This window comes from Ptychodera flava, chromosome 1 (assembly GCF_041260155.1).
Source record: "Ptychodera flava strain L36383 chromosome 1, AS_Pfla_20210202, whole genome shotgun sequence".
Classification (NCBI taxonomy): Eukaryota; Metazoa; Hemichordata; class Enteropneusta; family Ptychoderidae; genus Ptychodera; species Ptychodera flava.
The window spans coordinates 61,064,979-61,085,983 of record NC_091928.1 but is presented as its reverse complement, the minus strand read 5'-3'; the positions used below and the strand labels follow the sequence as shown (position 1 = coordinate 61,085,983).

At 37.2% G+C, this 21,005-nt stretch overlaps 1 long non-coding RNA gene across 9 annotated transcripts in view; it reads left to right on the top strand.

Annotated features, from left to right (window-relative positions):
- LOC139142320 (uncharacterized) overlaps window positions 1-19,835 on the top strand; it is a 76,735-nt gene extending 56,900 nt beyond the window's left edge. For 4 of the 9 annotated variants that reach the window (XR_011554356.1, XR_011554355.1, XR_011554359.1 and 1 more), the window contains 2 exons: window positions 9,233-14,114; window positions 16,881-19,835. This is a non-coding gene — a long non-coding RNA (uncharacterized lncRNA). Of the gene's footprint in view, window positions 1-7,313; window positions 7,435-9,232; window positions 14,115-16,880 lie in introns of all 9 variants that reach the window. The other 5 variants (XR_011554363.1, XR_011554362.1, XR_011554357.1 and 2 more) reach the window with 4 other exon arrangements.
- The last annotated feature ends 1,170 nt before the right edge of the window (window positions 19,836-21,005 follow it).

Genomic DNA, 21,005 nt, shown 5'->3' with positions numbered 1-21,005 from the left:
TGGTAAGCCTGTCGGCATTTTCCTTGCATTTTTTCTCATTTAATTTTGCAAAATATCGGCGAGTACCTCAATATTTCAAGATAACCCTTTCTTCCCAATCGTTTCCTGGAGTTTCAGAGTCATATGAACGAAAATGAGTGAAAGTTTTAGACAGGAAAATCGGACGTCGGCCATGTTCAATGTTTACAGTACAATCAGAAGTTTACGTGGAGGAATTAACCAACAAACACAGGAGTGTTCATGATGCCCGCCCTCTAGAGGCAGACCCTCCTATATGAAGTACCACATTTGATGCTTGTGGAAAGCTTGACCACACAATGGAGCATTTAAACTTTTAGAAAATGACAAACTGAATAAGAAGGTATTCAGAAAATGTCAAATACTGAGGAAAAATGCGCAAATATTCAAAATAAACAGGTTAACTGATTGGTCAGCTATAAAAAGCAATGAAAATGTTTATGATCAAAAGTTTTTGAGATGCGCATATTTTAACAAATACAGAAATTATTAACATTATAAATATAAGACCAAACTATTTTTTCAGGGATGGGACAGGTTGGAAATGAGGGGTGAGAGACAAAGGCACTCCTATTGCTGCATGTGGATGCAGCCACACCATTTCATTTACACAGGGTTTTACATCTCTTTTAACTTTTGAGAGTCCCTGGACTCCTGGTGTTAGAAAATGGGAGTCCTACATCAAAATATGGGGGTCCCAATTTATTTCACAAAAATGTTTTATAGTTTATCAATGCCATGGTCTTCACTGTGTTCAATTAGTATTAATTTGCATACACAGAGACAACAAGGTTCCATATTGTACATGGAGGGGTAACTATTGTGCAACACATGCACACAACTATAGGGCATATTCAACTGACTCTGTATAGTTTGAACCGCCTGTATAACTATAATGAAGAGTTGAAGACAAAAACACATTTCACTAACCTTTTTATCGATTAATTTTGGTGTTTGACCCAACTTACATTAGTTTAATTCACGTACGCGTGTGTAACTATCTGTGGCTTATCGAGTCACGGACTCGTACTACCATACATACTAGTCAATCCGTTCGCCAAGTTTGATCACATTTTTTGACAAGCACGCCACAAAATCCGCCACAAAATGGAAAGAAACCACTAAGTATCGAGAAAAAAGTTTCATGTCCGGTTTATTTCAGTTAAAAAAATGCGTAACACGTAGGAAATGTCTCGCAATGTCAACAGTTCAGAACAACTACATTTCATTTACAAACCGGGTCGACTGTTATGGCCGTCTCGCTTCAGGACGGCCGGAGGTCAAATATCAACAGTTTAAAGGGGCTTTTTGGCAGTCAAACGCTTGAAAATTCACAAAATACACTTCAATTTAACCGAATCCTTACAAATTTCTCAATCTTGCATGTTTTGGACTTCGAAAACCTTAACCTCGGGTTCCATGTCGAGAGTTAGGCATCACACAGTGCCGCCATCTTGGCCGCCGATACGTTCGAAGTTCACTATCGCGATCGATTGGTCACCAAATCGCGTCATTTTTCCATAAAATATTCTCAAAAAAACTGTAAATCTATCATTTCTATCACCCAGAGGGCAGTAGCTTGGCATAATATAGTTGTCTTCCGTGTCTACGGCATGGTAAAGCTTTCAAAACGTACGTACGTGTTTCGTTCAGTGCACTGTGGCCGTATCCGCGTACGGGTGAAACTGCAGACCTGATTAAATATTCATGAAAACCGCTGACCTCTTTTGAAGAAAGTTCGCATAAATTACTGGAATTTTCGATCGTTAGGCTGCATGATGTCATTATTTTAGTCCTTATATGGTACTAAACTGGGTTCAAAGGGTCAGGAATACCCTCCTTCTGGCTGAGTTCGGCAATGCATAGCTAAGTTAGGCATAAGCATAGAACGCAATCACTGTCGGTTTATATACCGACGTGGCGCTGAGAGCGAGAATGCCGTGTCGGTTTATAAACCGACGCGGCACTTTAAGGGTTAAGTACGGGGTCGGTAAGGTTTACTGGGATGTGTTTTTACGTGTTCAGCAGCTTCGCAAGGTGTACACCAGCAACAGATATTGCTGCGTCCCAAGGGACGCGTGGTTTAGTTTTTGAGGGGTCCTGCGTCCGGTTTTATGCGTAAAGGACGCAGAAATGCGCGTCATGTAAAACCCTGATTTACAGCATACTTATTCACTGTGTTGTGTTCAAGTTCCATATTGTACTGACCGTCATACAAGGATAACATAAGCAAATCAAATCAAATTAGAAAAGGATCAATGCTGTTGTGTGGATTTTGCTGAACATGGCTGATATTTCGCCCTATATATTTGGTATCCAGCAAAGGCATATTTTGATGTAAAGTCAAAATTAACACTACATTGCTGACAATATATTTTACCGTTTCTGCATGAATTTTTCTTTTTTAAATTATAGTATATTATTACTTCAAACAGATTAACAGTTATCGTGATGTCAACCCATAATTTTACATCACAAAGACTGTAATTCTGCCAATTTTTTTTGTTTTCAGTCATTTTATAAATTTTGCACTGCACAAGATGATTGAACAAATTGCAATGTTTGAATTTGTAAACTCAAAGAATAAAAATCCTTTGGTCACAAATTAAATTATTTTTTGAAAAGAAATTTACTCTCAAACACTTTTAGCATATATTCTTTACACGGTCATGTATTTCAAGGAAAATATGCCTATTAAAAACAGTAATTTCTTCACTTTCAATTTTTTTTCAATACTATGACAATTATCAGCCATGAGGTTATACAAACACAAGACCAGATGAGCGTTTTTCATCATTTCCACAGGACTCTTTGGAAAATCCATTAAAAACAGTTAAAAGTGACTGGAAATGATCACTTGGTATACATTTAATTTACAGATGCCAGGTTGTGTATTTCACATGCACTCAGGTCAGTAAGGAAGTGCGTCATTACTATTTTGGACTGTTTATTCTTATTTCTGAATTGTTTAACTTTTTTCCACATTGAACTATCTTTAGGCAGTTTATACTGTAGCTTATAATTTTTTGATTGATGTATTTAATCATCTTTTGGGTTCTTTGGGTCCATATCCCACCTCATGCCCCTACATCATCAACTATTTACCAACAACTCCATGCCAACACCAATACCTGACCTGGCCACACATTAGAGAAGGTACAGCGTCATTGACGGTATTTTTTCATGTACAGAGCCATAACTCAGGCACGTTTCAACCGATTTTATTCAAAGTTGGTACAAGGACATTGACCTATGTCATACATATGCACGTCAATCTGTTTTGTGATACGATCCAATATGGCCGCCAGGCGGCCATTTTATTACGATTTTTTCATGTACAGAGCCATTTCTCAGGCATATCCGCATGTTTCAACCGATTTTATTCAAAGTTGGTACAAGGACATCGACCAATGTCATAGCTATGCACATCAATTTGTTTTGTGATGTGATCCAATATGGCCACTGTGCAACCATTTTGTTACGATTTTTTCATGTCCTGAACCATAACTCAGACATGTATCAAGCGAATTCATTCAAAAGTATTTTTATCACAGACCTAATGAAGAGGACTCTATCCTCTCTGAGGACCTGTAATCAAATACCCATTAATAAGTGGGGACTGTGTCATCAACGATGACTTGTTATATAAATAATGATATAGTAGTGTTGATGCCAATGGTAATTTCTGTCACAATCTGCTACGGTACAACCATATATTATCATTTTGATACTAATGGTAGTGTATACTGCCAGTACAAATTGAAATGTATGCCTTCATACAAGGTTGCATTACAAGAGACAAAGACAGACATACACTCCGCCATTACTACGAAATGCCTTTGAGTAGTAACATGCAAAATTTGTCTGTCAAACAAAAATAAATTTTCTTATTACATTTCAATTGTCCCTGGACAGCAGTCAGAACATGACATAAAATTCTTAAAAGTGTTTGATTAATACATACTGTAATTAATTTACTTTGATGGACCATGGTGCTGATACACATACAATATTATGTATTATAGCCCAAACATGGGACTATGTGCCCGAGGGCAGGTGACCATTTGCCCGACGTAAGGAGGGCAAATGGTCTCTTGCCCCGAGGGTACATAGTCCCATGTGTGGGCTATAATGTTTTTATTACATGCCTCTCTTACTCAGTTTGCACCAAAAATATTTACGTTTATTGGCAAATTATAGTCAAATGCTTTATTTTCATTTTAGACGAAAAACGTTAAAAATAGAACGATTTTCATCATTGAATTGCGCATTGATATATTTAAACTACTGTTATGCGGTTTATCAATATTTTTATGCGAAATTTTCCAAAAACCGGATTTTCCGTGCAAAACTTGAAATTTCAGACTTCTGCATCCAAAAGTTTTCAAGTTGAAAATAGTTCCGGTTCACTTTCAGTCCAGTGATGACTATGCGGCCCGCGACGTCATCGGCGAGTTACCATTGAATCCTTTGGAGCGCGCGACGTTCGATATACGAGGCATGTAATAATATATTGTATGCTATAAACTTTCAGTAGTGAAAGTTTGCACTATACCCTCAGCATTCAGACTACCGTAAAATTCCCAATTGAAGCCGCGGCTTGTATTAGAAACATTTTTGAGGGACCCCTGGGATCACGCACTGAAGTCCCGGTGCGGCTTCAATTACGTACATTTCCTGTGTTTCGATATTTTTCTCAATGCTCACCAAGCATTGCAGGGGCAATCGCTATTGTTATGCAAATTAGTACCAATGAATTCTGCGTGAATAAATTACCCGCATAAAAAGCCCCTACCCTAGTGTAACTCCAATATAGAAACGTTAGGAGAGTGAATTTGGTCGTTTAAACTTGGTAAAATTCCTTTTAGATAATAAGGAAACTATTAAAGATGTTAAAACAATGGGAAACTGGAGTTCCCTTGACATAATCGTAAGGAAAATGACACGTTTTTCCAGTACTTTCTTGATTCTCTGACCCTGCTGACCCCCGTCCCCTAAATAGAATAGTCTCACTAAGGTCGGCCATGTTGACCAGCATGCATGATGTCTTTGTTTCAAGTTTAGGGGTTTTTGGACGCTGAAATTTCACAAAAAATGTCACTGCTGTATTCGGAGATTGTACAATCAATTTCTTTGGACGTGTACGGTCGATTTTGAAAGCGATAGAAGATCAAATGGTGTTGAAAAAAATCTGGCATAAAATTAGCATAAATTAAGCGTCCATGGCAGACGGGTCCCCTGATTTACAGATTTACTTGTGTTGCCGAACCGGTGGCTCATACTCGGATAGTGCAATAAAGGCAAGTGAATGACCTTTGGTAACTTTACTGGCATGTATTTGTCAACTGTTTGGTGGTCAAATTTATTTTCTCATGATCAAAAACGGAACGTGTACAAGCTTATATGCACCCACCATGGTCATTCAGAACAGTATAGGTAGTTCATTATGTCAATATGATGCAGGTGGTGGTGTTGTACGTCAGGCATCGGTAAGGGTACGTGGGTATTGAATGAAAACTACGTATTTGAAACATGGTATCTCAATCTCTCAACTATTTTAACTTGTACACAAACACCGTTGCTTCAAAATTGTTGCATCAGGTAATTGACTATGGCAGTGTTTACCACACTGACAAAAACTTCGGCCGTGTTCAAACATACACACAAACGTGCCGATACATGGGGCATTGTTTGTACTTTTGTTACTATCAATGACAAAATGCACAATGGTAGTAGTGTTAAAAAGGAACTTTTTTTGTGTATTTTTTCTGTAAGAAAGACACCTGTCAATCATTAGCACAAGTCAATGACGCGATGCAAGCCAGCTGGTGTGAATTTCAGCATGCATTGTTTCATGATGGGCTCAGAGAAGGGGTGCGGCTTCTATAATGGTACAATTCAAAAACCCAAAATGGGCAAACAATGAGCCAAGACAATGTTTCAAAGTCAGGATGCGGCTTCAATTAGAGGTGCGGCCTCAATTGGGAATTTTACGGTACATCAGCTGTAATCACCATGTAGCACTATAAGAATGGCAAGATTCTTGGTTACAATACCAAGGCTACAAGGAACACAGCAACACTCTTGACTGTCACCATAGAAACAACAGGCGTTCCAGTATGTGCTGTACCCTATCACAATAGCAACCCCAGGCATGGCTACACATTGGGCTATCCCCATGAATGCTGCTGCTATAACAACCATGCATCCATTCAGCGCAGATATGAAAACAGAACAACAGTCTTGCTTGAAAACATAGTGCTACTGCCATTCTAACACATATGGTAGTTACCAAAGATTCACCCACAGTCGTAACAACACACTTTCCTATTATCATAAATAGTCCAGTCACACTGTTCTATCACCATATATACTGCAGGGATTGTAATGCTGCAGGGATCACCACATGATTGGCTATCACTTTAGATATCACAGGGGTAACCACATGCTTGGCTGTTACCATAGATACCACAGGGATTACCACATGATTGGTTATCACTTTAGATATCTCAGTTATCACGTGACCACATGATTGGTTATCACTTTAGATATCACAGTTATCACCACATGATTGGCTATCACTTTAGATATCACAGGGGTAACCACATGCTTGGCTATCACTTTAGATATCACAGGGGTAACCACATGCTTGGCTGTTACCATAGATACCACAGGGATTACCACATGCTTAGCTAGCACCATAGATACCACAGGCATTGCCACAATATACTAGGCTATCACCATAGATAGATTTCAGGGATACCTACATGCCAGGCTACACGTGTAATTATTGCTGGTTAGGATATCAGCATAGATAATGCATGGATGATCACATTATCATAGATACTGAGGGATTATCACAGGCAAGACCATCATCATATACAGTTTAAAGGGGATAACCATATATTAGGCTATCATCATAGATTCTGCAGGGAACACCATTTATTAGGCTATCACCATAGGTGACTCCGTTGATTTTCACATACCACTAGCCCATTGCCAAGGAAGGATACTGCAGGAAATTACAGTATCACATTCTTTCTTTGTATATGTTGGAGAAAGTGAAATTAGAGCATTTTATTTCAGATGAATAGAATTTATATCATCTTACCACATGCCCCGACTTTCTGCTTATACCAAAAATGTCTTCATCCTGGCCTTCTTTGAATGCACTTTGAATTGTACTAATATTGATTCTACCACTTTCCTTTTTCTGAGGTATCAATGTAACCTCTATTCTGTGTGTAGTTGTCTGTAGTTCACTGTGCTCAGTCCAAAGGAGTCTCTCTCCACAGATCTTCTTTGAATCTGTTAGCTGTGACCTTCCAGTATTCTAGTTGACCTGTGACCTTATGTAGCTGACCTATGACCTGTGGCCTTATCTAGCTACCCTATGACTTCCCTGCTGGGTCAGAGGTATTCATGTTTATGTTTGCAGTAGTAAATATGAGAGTACCTTTTATTGACTGTTGTTTTTGCTCAATAATTCAATAACAATTGCCAGTGAATGGACTTGAGCAAGTAGATAGTTATGTGTGTTGTGCAATCTGACTTTAGTGTAGTCTGCATATACATGCAATGCTATACACATAGCTAGTGCAGTGCAGCACCTTCTGTTATGCAGTGTTGTGTAGTTTAATTAAATGCTATGCAGAATTTAATCTTGTCTAGTCTAATGCAGTATAGTGTGGTGTGGTGTGGTGTAGTGTAATGGAACGCAATACAGTATAGTGTGGTGTGGTGTGGTGTAGTGTAATGGAACGCAATACAGAATAGTGTGGTGTGGTGTAGTGTAATGGAACGCAATACAGAATCTAGTGTAGTCTGGTCAAGTACCGTACAATGTAGTATGGTGTAGAGTAATGATATATCATGTGTCATTATTGTGTCAATATACTGGATCAGTGAAACTATATTCCAATATAGTTATATTTGTTTCTAACCTTGATGTGCGTAATCATATATTGGTTTAGGGTGGGGGCACAGACCCCTCCACCATCTATGGTATATAATCTCCCTCCATTGTCTATGTTGTATAATCCTCCCCTCCCCTCCATTGGTGTATAATTGTCTCATGCCACTGTGTATGGTGTATAAATTAATCTTCCCTCTCCACTGTCTATAGTGTATAATCCCCCCTCCACTGTCTATGATGTATAATCCCCCTCCACTGTCTATGATAATCCCCCTCCACTGTCACTGTCTATGATGTATAATCCCCCCACCACTGTCACTGTCTATGATGTATAATCCCCCTCCACTGTCTATGATGTATAATCCCCCCTCCACTGTCTATGATGTATAATCCCCCACCACTGTATATGATTTATAATCCCCCTCCACTGTCTATGATGTATAATCCCCCTCCAATGTCTATGATGTATAATCCCCCCTCCAATGTCTATGATGTATAATCTTTAGCATAAAGCTTTCCTATTCAACATGATGTGACGATACTATTTTGTAACTGCACACAAAGGTTATTTCTTTCAAGGAGAAAGAGATGTGAAATGGTCTTAATCTTTACACGAAGTTCATATCTTTATTTTTATGTTTTTGATTAGAAATACTAAATTGTGAATATTGTAAAATATTTACAGTGTACATTATTTTTTTAAGTAATAGCTTTATATACAAAAAATGTGATTATTTTTACTTTTGCATTTTATGAGTCACAGTGTGTGGCAGTACTTATTTAAAAAAAAAACACCAAAATGAAAATTGAAACAATCTACCCCTTACAGTAAATGTTCTCAAACACTGATTTGTATAAAACATTTAGACTTCATTGAAAATCACTAAGTTGAAAGGTTTCAATTTGATGATACTTAAGAAATGGAAAGAGCATCATGATTTTCCCTGTAGAGTATGTTAAATATCTCTAAACTTGTTTGCATGCAGAGTACTTGCAATATTAACCAATGCACTTTGCACTTAATACTCTATAAGACCATTGAAGCATGTATGAAGTATTACTTATAGTTTTGTAGATTTCTCAGGAAATGTTTGAAGCAAAACATTTTGGAACCTATTTAGTCATATCTACATCAAGTACAAAGCAACTAGGGAGTTGTATCCAAAGAATTGTTTTGTCTGTGTAGAGTTGATATTGAGATATTGTAGTCACTGTGAATTTCTGTTTATGAAGAAATTCAAGCATGCCTTAATAAGTGAATCACTCTAAAAAACAACTTTTCATGTGTTATACTTGCAGAATTCTCCGTATTTGAAGAAATATCTCAAGTAAAACTGCCATCAACAGAAAACCATGCAAGCACAGAGTTAGAATTACAGGTCACAACAACGACAGTTAGAGACATAACATCCAAAGTGACCGTCACCAAGTGAAAACTGGCAGGGACAGTCACCAACTGAAAACTGGCAGAGGCAGTCACCAACTGAACACTGACAGAGACAGTCACCAACTGAACAGTCACCAACTGAACACTGACAGAGACAGTCACCAACTGAACAGTCACCAACTGAACACTAACAGAGGCAGTCACCAACTGAACAGTCACCAACTGAACAGTCACCAACTGAACACTAACAGAGGCAGTCACCAACTGAAAACTGGCAGGAACAGTCACCAACTGGACAGTGACAGTCACCAACTGAACAGTCACCAACTGGACAGTGACAGTCACCAACTGAACAGTCACCAACTGGACAGTGACAGTCACAGTCACCAACTGAAAACTGGCAGGAACAGTCACCAACTGAAAACTGGCAGGAACAGTCACCAACTGAAAACTGGCAGGAACAGTCACCAACTGGACAGTGACAGTCACAGTCACCAACTGCACCAACACAAGCAGTCACCAAAATATCCACAGTCCAGGTCACCAACTGAAGACCCACAGTGATGCTCACCAACTGAACACAATCAATTTCATTCTCCAATTGAACACCAGAAGTGACAGTTATCAAGTGAAAGTCAAGTTACAACTTAACATGAGCAGTGACATTCTGTGATGTACCAAACACCAGTAGTGATTGTCCCACTCTGTTTACTGGCCGTGAATATCCACACTGGCTACTGATAGAGAAGAATTTTATTAAATGCCATCTGTGATGATCCCAGATAAATAGCTGTCAGTGAACCTCTCTAAGTGAAGCAAGCTGTAATAGTGTAAAATGTAATGCCAACAATGAGGCTCTGAGTTTCAACTCAAGCAGTTCAAATTCAACCAACATATTGTCAGCACCTTGAAGTGATGTTCGTAACCTGAATGCAGTCAGCCTGAATATTGTTGTCGCTCAGCATTGTCTTTCAATGTTTGCCATTAATTCCAGAAAAATAAAACCAATAATCAACAAAATGGAAAATATAAGTTATGGATACCACATTCATTAATAATAATAGGGTTGTTAGTTTGGATTGTTGGTAGTTAACAACAAATACAATTATCAGCCACCAGTACTTGGTACTTAAGCAAGGATTTTTCATTTTTATGTTGAATACAGCTGAACAACTGCCACAAAACTTGTTATTATAAATCTGCCCACCAGATTTACAGAGGGTTATGAAATAGATAAAAAGACCCACCAAATATGCTTATTCATTCAACATGTAAATTGCATTTTTTCAGCTGGAAAAGGTTGGTTTGCTTCATATTGGAAAGGATCCAAAGTGTATGAGACAAAACTTCTTTTTTCCACGCTACAGAAAAAACTTCAATAAGTTCACCCTTTTCCCTGTTTACAATTGCCAAACATAACAATACGTTTGAACCAAACCACATTGGTGAAATGGTTGATCTGGACTCTGTGATTGTTTACCATATTCTGACTGTATGACAAGAATTCAGCCAAACTATCACTGCCATAATGAATCAATGTGTCAGATATGGTTACTGGTGTTTTGTGATAGGTTATTGATAAGTTTCCATATGAAAAAACACATTCTATGAAATTTGACTATGATAGCCAACATTAATTGTAGTAAAACAAGCAGCAGTTACATCTTTCAACATGAAATTGAAACTTGCAATTGGAAGTTTCCCACTATGATATTCAGGTTCCAGTGATTTTGCAGAATCGCTTATCACTTGCTCTCATCGACATTAGGTCAAAGTTAGCAACATTAATTGAATATATACAGTCCATTTTTACAAAACCTCTTTTACACTATATACTCAACATACAGTGCAACCCATGATGATTCAGTCTGGATTGAATGGCAAATATATATGTGGTGCATTCCCCAAGATACATTGAGTGTGATAGAAAGTCATTCTATTCATCTCAACAGTATCAAACTAACAATTAATAAGATTTTTCATATTGTTATCCAAGGCATATTGGGTGACTTTGTGTCAAATAACTCCTATATCATTTCCCAAGAGACACACATAGTATCGAGTTCATTACTTTTTTTAACATTAAGTAACATTGATGTATGTGGTATCCAACTTGTTGTCCAAGAAACATTTAGTAACATATGTGAGGTAACCAACTCATTGCCTTAGAAACATTAAGTGGCATTGATGTACATGGTATCCAACTCATTGTCCAAGAAGCATTTGGTGACATTGATGTATGTTGTATCCAACTCATTGTCCAAGAAACAGTCAGTTCCATGGATGTATGTGGTAACCAACTCATTGCCCAAGAAACAGTCAGTTCCATGGATGTATGTGGTAACCAACTCATTGCCCAAGAACATTATGTGGCATTGATGTATGTGGTATCCAACCCATTGCCAAAGAAACATTTAGTGACGTTCATCATCTGATGTGCAGTTCATGACAATCAATGACATGTGGATCTATGTAATGCCCATCTCAATGCTCACAAACCATTTAGGGATAGTGATTGTTTGATATACAGCTCATCCTTGCCATTGATACAACAATACAATGATCAATGCAGTTCATTGCCCAAGAAACATTTTGTGACATTAATCCAGCCATTTTCACAGAAACATGTGTAACAACATTTGTGTAAAGTACAGCTCATCCTTGACCAAGAAATACTTGATTACATAATTGGGTCAAATGGTGTGTGGTTCATTTACAAAGAAATAATTTGTGACATTGATACACTTAGTGTATACCTCAAGCTTGCCCAAGAAGCTTTTATTGACACAGATCCATGCGGCAGTCATCTCATAATTAGCAAAGAAAACATGACACTGGGATATGTGGTGCACAGCTCATCATAGTGATCCACATCTGATAAAATTATCATGGAACATGGAACAGCTCATCATAACCCAAAAGACATTTGGTGACATTGAACCAATGGCAGCTCATCTGAACCTGATGACATTTGATGGAATTAATCCACCTGTATGCAGCTTAGGTTCATTTAGGGACATTTATTTGCAAAGCGCACAGCTCATCGTCGGAGAAGCAAGATTTTGTGACGTTGCTCTATGTGATACCTAGCTTTTCCTTGCCCACAAGACATTTACTTGCATTTATTCACTTCTACATAGACATAGCTCACCATTAATGCAAAGTTCATCAGTTTCTATGCTATGGTAATGTAAAGTGACATTAGTGATGTTGGTGTGCAGCTGATCCATCATTGCCCAGACCATCTACAGGGTTCATTGCCCAGACCATCTACAGGATTCATTGCCCAGACCATCTACAGGATTCATTGCCCAGACCATCTACAGGATTCATTGCCCAGACCATCCACAGGATTCATTGCCCAGACCATCTACAGGATTCATTGCCCAGACCATCCACAGGATTCATTGCCTAGACCATCTACAGGGTTCATTGCCCAGACCATCTACAGGATTCATTGCCCAGACCATCTACAGGTTTCATTGCCCAGACCATCTACAGGATTCATCTACAGGGTTCATTGCCCAGGCCATCTACAGGTTCATTGCCCAGACCATCTACAGGATTCATCTACAGGGTTCATTGCCCAGACCATCTACAGGATTCATTGCCCAGACCATCTACAGGTTTCATTGCCCAGACCATCTACAGGATTCATCTACAGGGTTCATTGCCCAGGCCATCTACAGGTTTCATTGCCCAGACCATCTACAGGTTTCATTGCCCAGGCCATCTACAGGATTCATTGCCCAGACCATCTGACCATGTACAGAATCCATTACACCAGCCATCTACATAATTGTAGTAGGTCATTATCAAGAATCATTGGCTGACATTTAACTCTGTATAGTCCACAGCTCATTACCTGAGAAGCATTTAATGACATTATCAATGTTGTACATAATTATGTGTTCTATTATTCACAAATGACATTTATAATTTGATCTACGCACGAAGCTATTTATCATTAGTGTCATGGAACTGATCAATGATAAGCATAACATTACCTGAACCTTTATTTAGTTGCCATGATTTTTGTGACAGTGAGCTTTTGAAGATCCATATGACAACATGAATGTTTGAACAAGCCAAAATATCCATTACTTCATTGTGCATGGAAAACTGATAATCGCAGTCCAAGAATAATTTATTGACATTAAGATGGAAGTCATACAACCAATCACTGCACACGACACCTTCAGTGAAGATCATCTACATATTGCACATCTCATCATTGGAGTAACATTAAATGACAGTGACCTGTAGCCTCATAGAAAAAAGTCTACCTATATTGATACAGTCCATCAGTCTATTGCTGCATTGATGCGCATTCTGCATGAATTGATCCAGTCCATCTGTCTATTGCTTCATTGATGTACAATCTACATGAATTGATACAGTCCGAGCCATCAGTCTATTGCTTTATTGATGTACAATCTACATGATTGGTCAGACCATCTACAGTATTCGAGATCACCATGGATATTTCCTGATAATTTTCATCAAGCCAGCCTGCAAATATCAGTGCATCAGAATCATTGAAGACAAATTTACCTTTAGGAGCTAAATACCAAATATTGTCAAAGGAGACTTTCAAATCAAGTGTAATCCAAGGTATTGTAAATGACTTCTACAGTGACAGCCTGAGATGCAATTCCAGTGTTAGCTGAGATGTCTGAGTCCGTTGTGAATCCCATCATACGTGTTATTACATCAGCCTACAGACATCCATCAGATTAAATCAAGTCAATGATACAGCTTATTTACAACATTGGATGAAGAATCTCAAATCAGGTATCTCACTCAACATGTTAGTCCTTGATATTGATATGTTTAACTTAAACTAATATAAGAAAATATTTATTAGTCCCCATGGACATGGTCCGGGGGGACTTATAGGTTTGGTCATGTCCGTCCGTGTGTGTGTGCGTGCGTGCGTGCATCAGTCCGTCCGTCCGTCCGTTCACGCAGATATCTCAGAGATGCCTGGAGCGATTTCATTCAAACTTGGTACAAGGATTAATTCATATGTCATACAGATGCACGTCGATTTGTTTTGTGATACGATCCAATATGGCTGCCAGGCGGCCATTTTATTACAATTTTTTCATGTACAGAGCCATAACTTAGGCATGTTTCAACTGATTTTATTCAAAGTTGGTACAAGGACATTGACCAATGTCATAGATATGCATGTCAATTTTTTTGGTGAAATGATCCAATATGGCTGCCAGGCGGCCATTTTATTACGATTTTTTCATGTACAGAGCCATAACTAAGGCATGTTTCAACTAATTTTATTCAAATTTGGTCCAAGGACATTGACCAATGTCATAGCTATGCACATCAATTTGTTTTGTGATACGATCCAATATGGCCACTGTGAGGCCATTTTGTTATGATTTTTTCATGTACAAGCCATAACTCAGGCATATCTCAACCAATTTTAATCAAATTTTAATTTTAATCAAATTTGCTACAAGGACATTAACCTATGTCATACATATGCACATTTATTTGTTTTGTGATACGATCCAATATGGCCACCGTGTGGCCATTTTATTACGATTTTTTCATGTCCTGAACTACAACTCAGACATGTATCAAGCGAATTCATTCAAAAGTATTTTTATCACAGACCTAATGAAGAGGACTCTATCCTCTCTGAGGACCTGTAATCAAAGTACCCATTAACAAGTGGGGACTGTGTCATCAACGATTACTTGTTTAGATTGAAAGATTTTCCTCTGTTAGTCCTCGCGTACAAAGTCCAGGGGACTTATAAATTGTGCTTTGTCCGTCCGTCCATGCAGATATCTCAGACATGCCTGAAGCAATTGTTTTCATACTTTGAACAAGGATTTCTTTAGACTTGGCACAAGGACAACATACTAGGCATGTTAAATGTCTTCATAATGGAATCAAATGGCCACCATGTGGCCATTTTCTTGCAATATTAAGTCCAGAGCCATTACTAACAAATGCCTTGACAAATTTCTTACTAGGCACAAGGACAGTACTCTATGAGCATGTCAAATGTTTTTATGATACCATCCGACATGGCTGCCAGGTGGCCATTTTCTTGCCAACTTTTAATGTCCAGAGCCATTACTAAATCATACCTTGGCAAATTTATTTTACATGGCACAAGGAGAACACTTGACTACTTACATAACAAATTTCTTCATGATATAATCCAATATGGCCGCCAGGCAGTATTTTTTGTAATGTCCAAAGCCATTGCCAAGACATGCCTTGACAAAGGTAATTTAAACTGAGCACAAGAACAACACACTATGAATTACATATGCATATCATATTTCTTCATGATATGATCCAATATGGCTGCCAGGGAGCAATTTTCTTGGATTTTATTTTAGTATCGAGAGCCATTACTAAGACATGCCTTGGTAAATGTCTTTAAACTTGGCACAACGACAACACTCTATGACTTTCATATACATGTCAAATTTCTTCACAATACAATCTAATATGACCGCCAGGCAGCCATTTTCTGAATTTTTTAATGCTTTGATTGCATTATGTTGTAAATGACATAGTATTTTTCATCACAACAGAACACTGTTGTTGTTGAATACAGCTAGTCTTGCAAGATTACATGTGATAGCGCCCTGTTACAACCACTTTACTTGCATGATTTCGAAAACTCACTCGCAAGATACTTGCCTCAATTTCTATCCTGGGACTATTTCACTACTACCGTTATCCTCTACAAAACCTGATCTTGCCAAAACAAATTTTCTCTTGCCAGCATGCCACGGGAACCTTAAAGTCAACCCATTTCAGTACACTTTGACCATAATCAAATAGTTATTAAAGATTGTATGTGACCTAGCATCCTGGACAACCATTTGTGTAATTCGATGTTATGATCCCATTTGTTGAAATGAATACAAGGCATATTCAGGATATGTCACCACTTTTGCCTATTTGGCATTTCTGGACTTGGAAATTGCATTTACAATCACATTTACAATCACATTTATACACTTTTACTGTTGTACATAGACAAATTTATATTTGGCGGGGACTATGTCATTGACAATGACTTTATTGAAGTATCATCACAGGTACTATATATGTGTGTTTAAATAGCTGTGTGTGGCTTTTGGTAATGGTTTAGATGAACTCGGAAAATTTTTAAAGTATTGTATGTATGATTGTATGTATGCTTTATTTGAAATGATAGGTTATCACTCTAGTCTTTCATGCAGTCTATTCCATTGTTATAAAGAGAAATATACCGGTATGATTGTGCAAGATCCTTGCCTAAATTCAAAAGAAAGCTTTTTGAGAGATTATGACGGCAACTCCAAAACGTTTAAACTTCATATTGTTTTAATTGATGTTCTTTGGACCCAGTAAAAATGCATATATATATATATATTATATATATATATATATATATATATATATATATATATATATATATATATATATATATATATGCATATATATATATAAGGTGATTTGAGGAGGGGGCTTGATTATCATGAAAAGCCTGTCGTCGTTAATGTTGAAATTACTGTTCTTTGCTAGGTATTGCAGGACAAGTATGAAAGGAGGATACTACCATGTGGCAATCTGACTGAACACTGACAATGTGTAAGAAGGATTGTTTAGGAAGTCCTGTATGAAAACATATTTCAAAAGACTAACCTAAGGGAGCAGACTTCAAAAGTCTCACCTAGGGATGGAACTAACACAAGGTAACAAGCCAAAGATGAAGAGAGGTGACAAGAGAGACTTAGATTGGATCCATCCTTAAGGAGATATGAAGTCTCTTGAAGGAGATAATGAAGTGTCTTGAAGGAAATGATGAACTGGCCTCAATGCACTGTCTCAAAAACATTTTAAAGAGGAGATTTGTTTGAGTAGCAAAAATGTTGCCATAATGTGAATTTGAAATGTGTGTTGGTTTTGTAGGAAGATGACATTGTTGATGTGTACGTTGAGCAACTGTTACTAAATCAGGGCAAACACCACTTTGACAAGCAATAATAAACAGTTTATTGATTGTTTTTTTTGTTTTGTCATCATATTTATTCTGTCAGCTGCATTGTTATTTTCTGCTTCATGACAATCCATTACAATAGTCACAATGTTTTCAATGTGTCATTTATAAATTCTTGTGTAGCTATTGTTTCTGCCAATGGCTTTGTTTTATCTCTTATCAGTCAAATTTATTGTTCTTACCATACTTATTCTATTTATTTATTTTTTTTCTGTTGCTGTGCAGAACTTTCTTACAGTAAAACTGCATCGCCTAGAGTGGCAGGTGATAGTCTTTTGACAAAAGTGTAAAAATAGGATGTTTTAGTCTGTGTGTTGTCTAATTTATTTATAACTGTAAATGCTGAAGGCAGGGAAGATAGAAGTGGATCTAATATTTGCATGCAAAGTTTGAGTACAAGGAGGAGTAAGACAATGGCTACCTCAGTTTATTCTTTATTATCTCTGGTTTTATTTTCACCAGAATCCAGGTCTTACAAATTTAGAATTCAGTTGTCATTCTGCCTAACTTATGCTGCGCTTACTAGATATGTTATCATGCAACCTTATAGCAAAGTGGTAGTGTTGCAGTGCATTATGGGTATGCACCAGTACAAAGTAAGAATCATGAGTAGTCAATGAATAGAGGGAGTCAGGCGGCATATTAAGAGTCAAAGCATTGTGGGTAAATGGTAGAATCATGGGAGCCAAAGCATTGTAGGTATACCGTAGAATCATGAAAATCAAAGCATTGTGGGTAAATGGTAGAATCATGGGAGTCAAAGCATTGTAGGTATACGGTAGAATCATGGAAATCAAAGCATTGTGGGTAAATGGTAGGATCATGGGAATCAATTCATTGTAGGTACATGGTAGAATCATGGGAATCAAAGCATTGTAGGTACATGGTAGAATCATGGGAGTCAAAACTCAAAGCATGATAGGTAAATAATATAGTTGGAATTATTGATATGATGAAAGCCTTGCCGTCACCATTGTAGCAAAGCTGTGGAATCTAGATATATATGAGCTTGAAGCATACAATGTGATCATGTTTCAAACCAAATTTCACATTTATCGGTAGAATCTTTGACAATGGAATGTTATTTGAGTCTTGTCTCAACTTTCTTAATGCTTGTAAATACCTGTAATTCATCAAATAGTAATTCTCTTTCCAATATCTGGTTAGCAACGGTGCAAATATTCTAATCAAGGTGTATTGCTCTTACAAATATTAAAAATGAAAATATTGTAAAATTACTGAAAAAGAAAAAAAAATTATGCAAAGCTGTTGAAAGATATTGCATCTTTTTAGTACATGTAGAATTCTTATGTAATCTATTGTATATGGTCCTTACACTGATAGTTAATTAAAAGACCTAGGATAATTAGATATTATCATCAATACTGGAATGTTGAAGTCCACTATGTAGTGAATTGTATAAAAATATCCAAGATAGGGGATATTGTAAACCACTTTGGATTCCCATTTCATTTTTTAATGAAAGCAATCCCCTTGTCAATCCCAACCGAGTGTAAATAAAAGTAATGCATTTTTTGTAAATATCCAATTATTTATGAAAGATTTGATGGTAAGCATTAGACTGTTGTTTGGGGTCAAACATCTTCAATATAGTCTCCTCCTCAATGACCTTTGAACTCTAACTTGAATTCTGATGTTCTCTAGTGTAGTTTAGAAAAATTAGCATATAGATAGTGTCATCATCATGTTACCATGCCAACCTCAGTTGGGAGCATTTTGGTTCCCATTGCAACTAGAAGAGAAATGTTCTAGTTACATGGGCAACCTTTCCATAACATTGTTACTATTACCATGGCAACCTCTGTGGAGCAGCATTTCATGAATTTAGTATAAATTTAGTATAAATAAGGTGAAATGTAAATATGAAATCCCTAAGTTGTTGGTAATTTTATGTAATTGAGGTATCCTCATTAGTTGTATTTATTGAATTTTTATCATTTTTAAAAATGTCTGGGTCAAAATCAGTTTTCAAATCTTTCATCATTTTCTGTTTAGGAACTCTTTCTACTTGCCAAAATACAACACTGGGATTATATTTTTTAACTTTGTTTCCACAAGAGTTAAGATGTGCAATATATCAAGTGGTAGGTTGTTGTGTTAGCTTTGTATAATATTTAAAAGGTCATGTCCTCCAAGGTAGTCATCCAGTGGTTTCCATAGTGAGGTTGGCATGGTTACAGCTAGTTACAGTACCAATACTGTAGTTACTTTGCACTCACAACCTCCTTATTAATACTAGTGAATGCCAACTCTGCTTATTTTGTGTAAGTTAGGGATACCTACTGTGATAAAGTGAGCATCAACTTGAAAATATCATATTGGTTGCCTTGACAACCAGATTTCCTTACAAGGATTGAGTGATGGGACTTTGTTTGACATTTTCCAGTAGTATTCCCAAATCAATTACAGCCTATTTCAAACTTTAGATCCTTAATAAAGTTTTATAATGTTTCTAATAAGACATGGATTTGGTCTTTATTTTTATGTCAGTGTGAAACCAGTATTTCCATTTTGTCTTTATTTTTATGTCAGTGTGAAACCAGTATTTCCTGTGTATTAATTTCAGCATGTACTGTGAAACCCTTTGGACTACTTGAATTTTATCTTCGCCATATGGGCATTTGAATTGAAATAGTTCTGAATTAAGCTAAACATACATTGACCATTGTTAATGTGGGGGAACTGTTTGAATTGGATGAATCTTACAGTAGCAAACCCTTGACTCTAGCTGAAATTGTTACAAAGGTATGCATGCTAGCTAATAAGGCATGATTTACAGTATAGTACTCTCAAATGAGTATATGAGAGTTTTGAACTAAGTGTGAAAAGTTACTACTTAGTGTGTTGGTTATGAACTAAATGTGACAAGTTACTTCTGAATGTGACGGGTATGAAATGTGACAGGTTACAAATGAGTATGAGTTATAGTTACTAGTTAGAAGTAACTAGTAACTATAAATATTATGAACTGAGTATAACAAGTTACTTCTGTGTTTGACCATGTACTTCCGAGTGTGACAGGTTACTCTGAATGTGACAGGTATGAATTGAGTTTTATTTTGATGATTTACTACCAAGTCATTGCCACCATAGACAACTTCAATTCCACAATGCAATTTACTACCCAGTCATTGCCACCATAGACAACTTCAATTCCACAATGCAATTTACTACCCAGTCATTGCCACCATAGACAACTTCAATTCCACAATGCAATTTACTACCCAGTCATTGCCACCATAAACAACTTCAATCTCACAATGCAATTTACTACCCAGTCATTGCCACCATAAACAACTTCAATCTCACAATGCAATTTACTACCCAGTCATTGTCAGCATAAACAACTTCAATCCCACAATGCAATTTACTACCCAGTCATTGCCACCATAAACAACTTCAATCCCACAATGCAATTTACTACCCAGTCATTGCCACCATAAACAACTTCAATCCCACAATGCAATTTACTACCCAGTCATTGCCATCATAGACAACTTCAATCCCACAATGCAATTTACTACCCAGTCATTGCCACCATAGACAACTTCAATCCCACAATGCAATTTACTACCCAGTCATTGCCACCATAGACAACTTCAATCCCACAATGCAATTACTACCCAGTT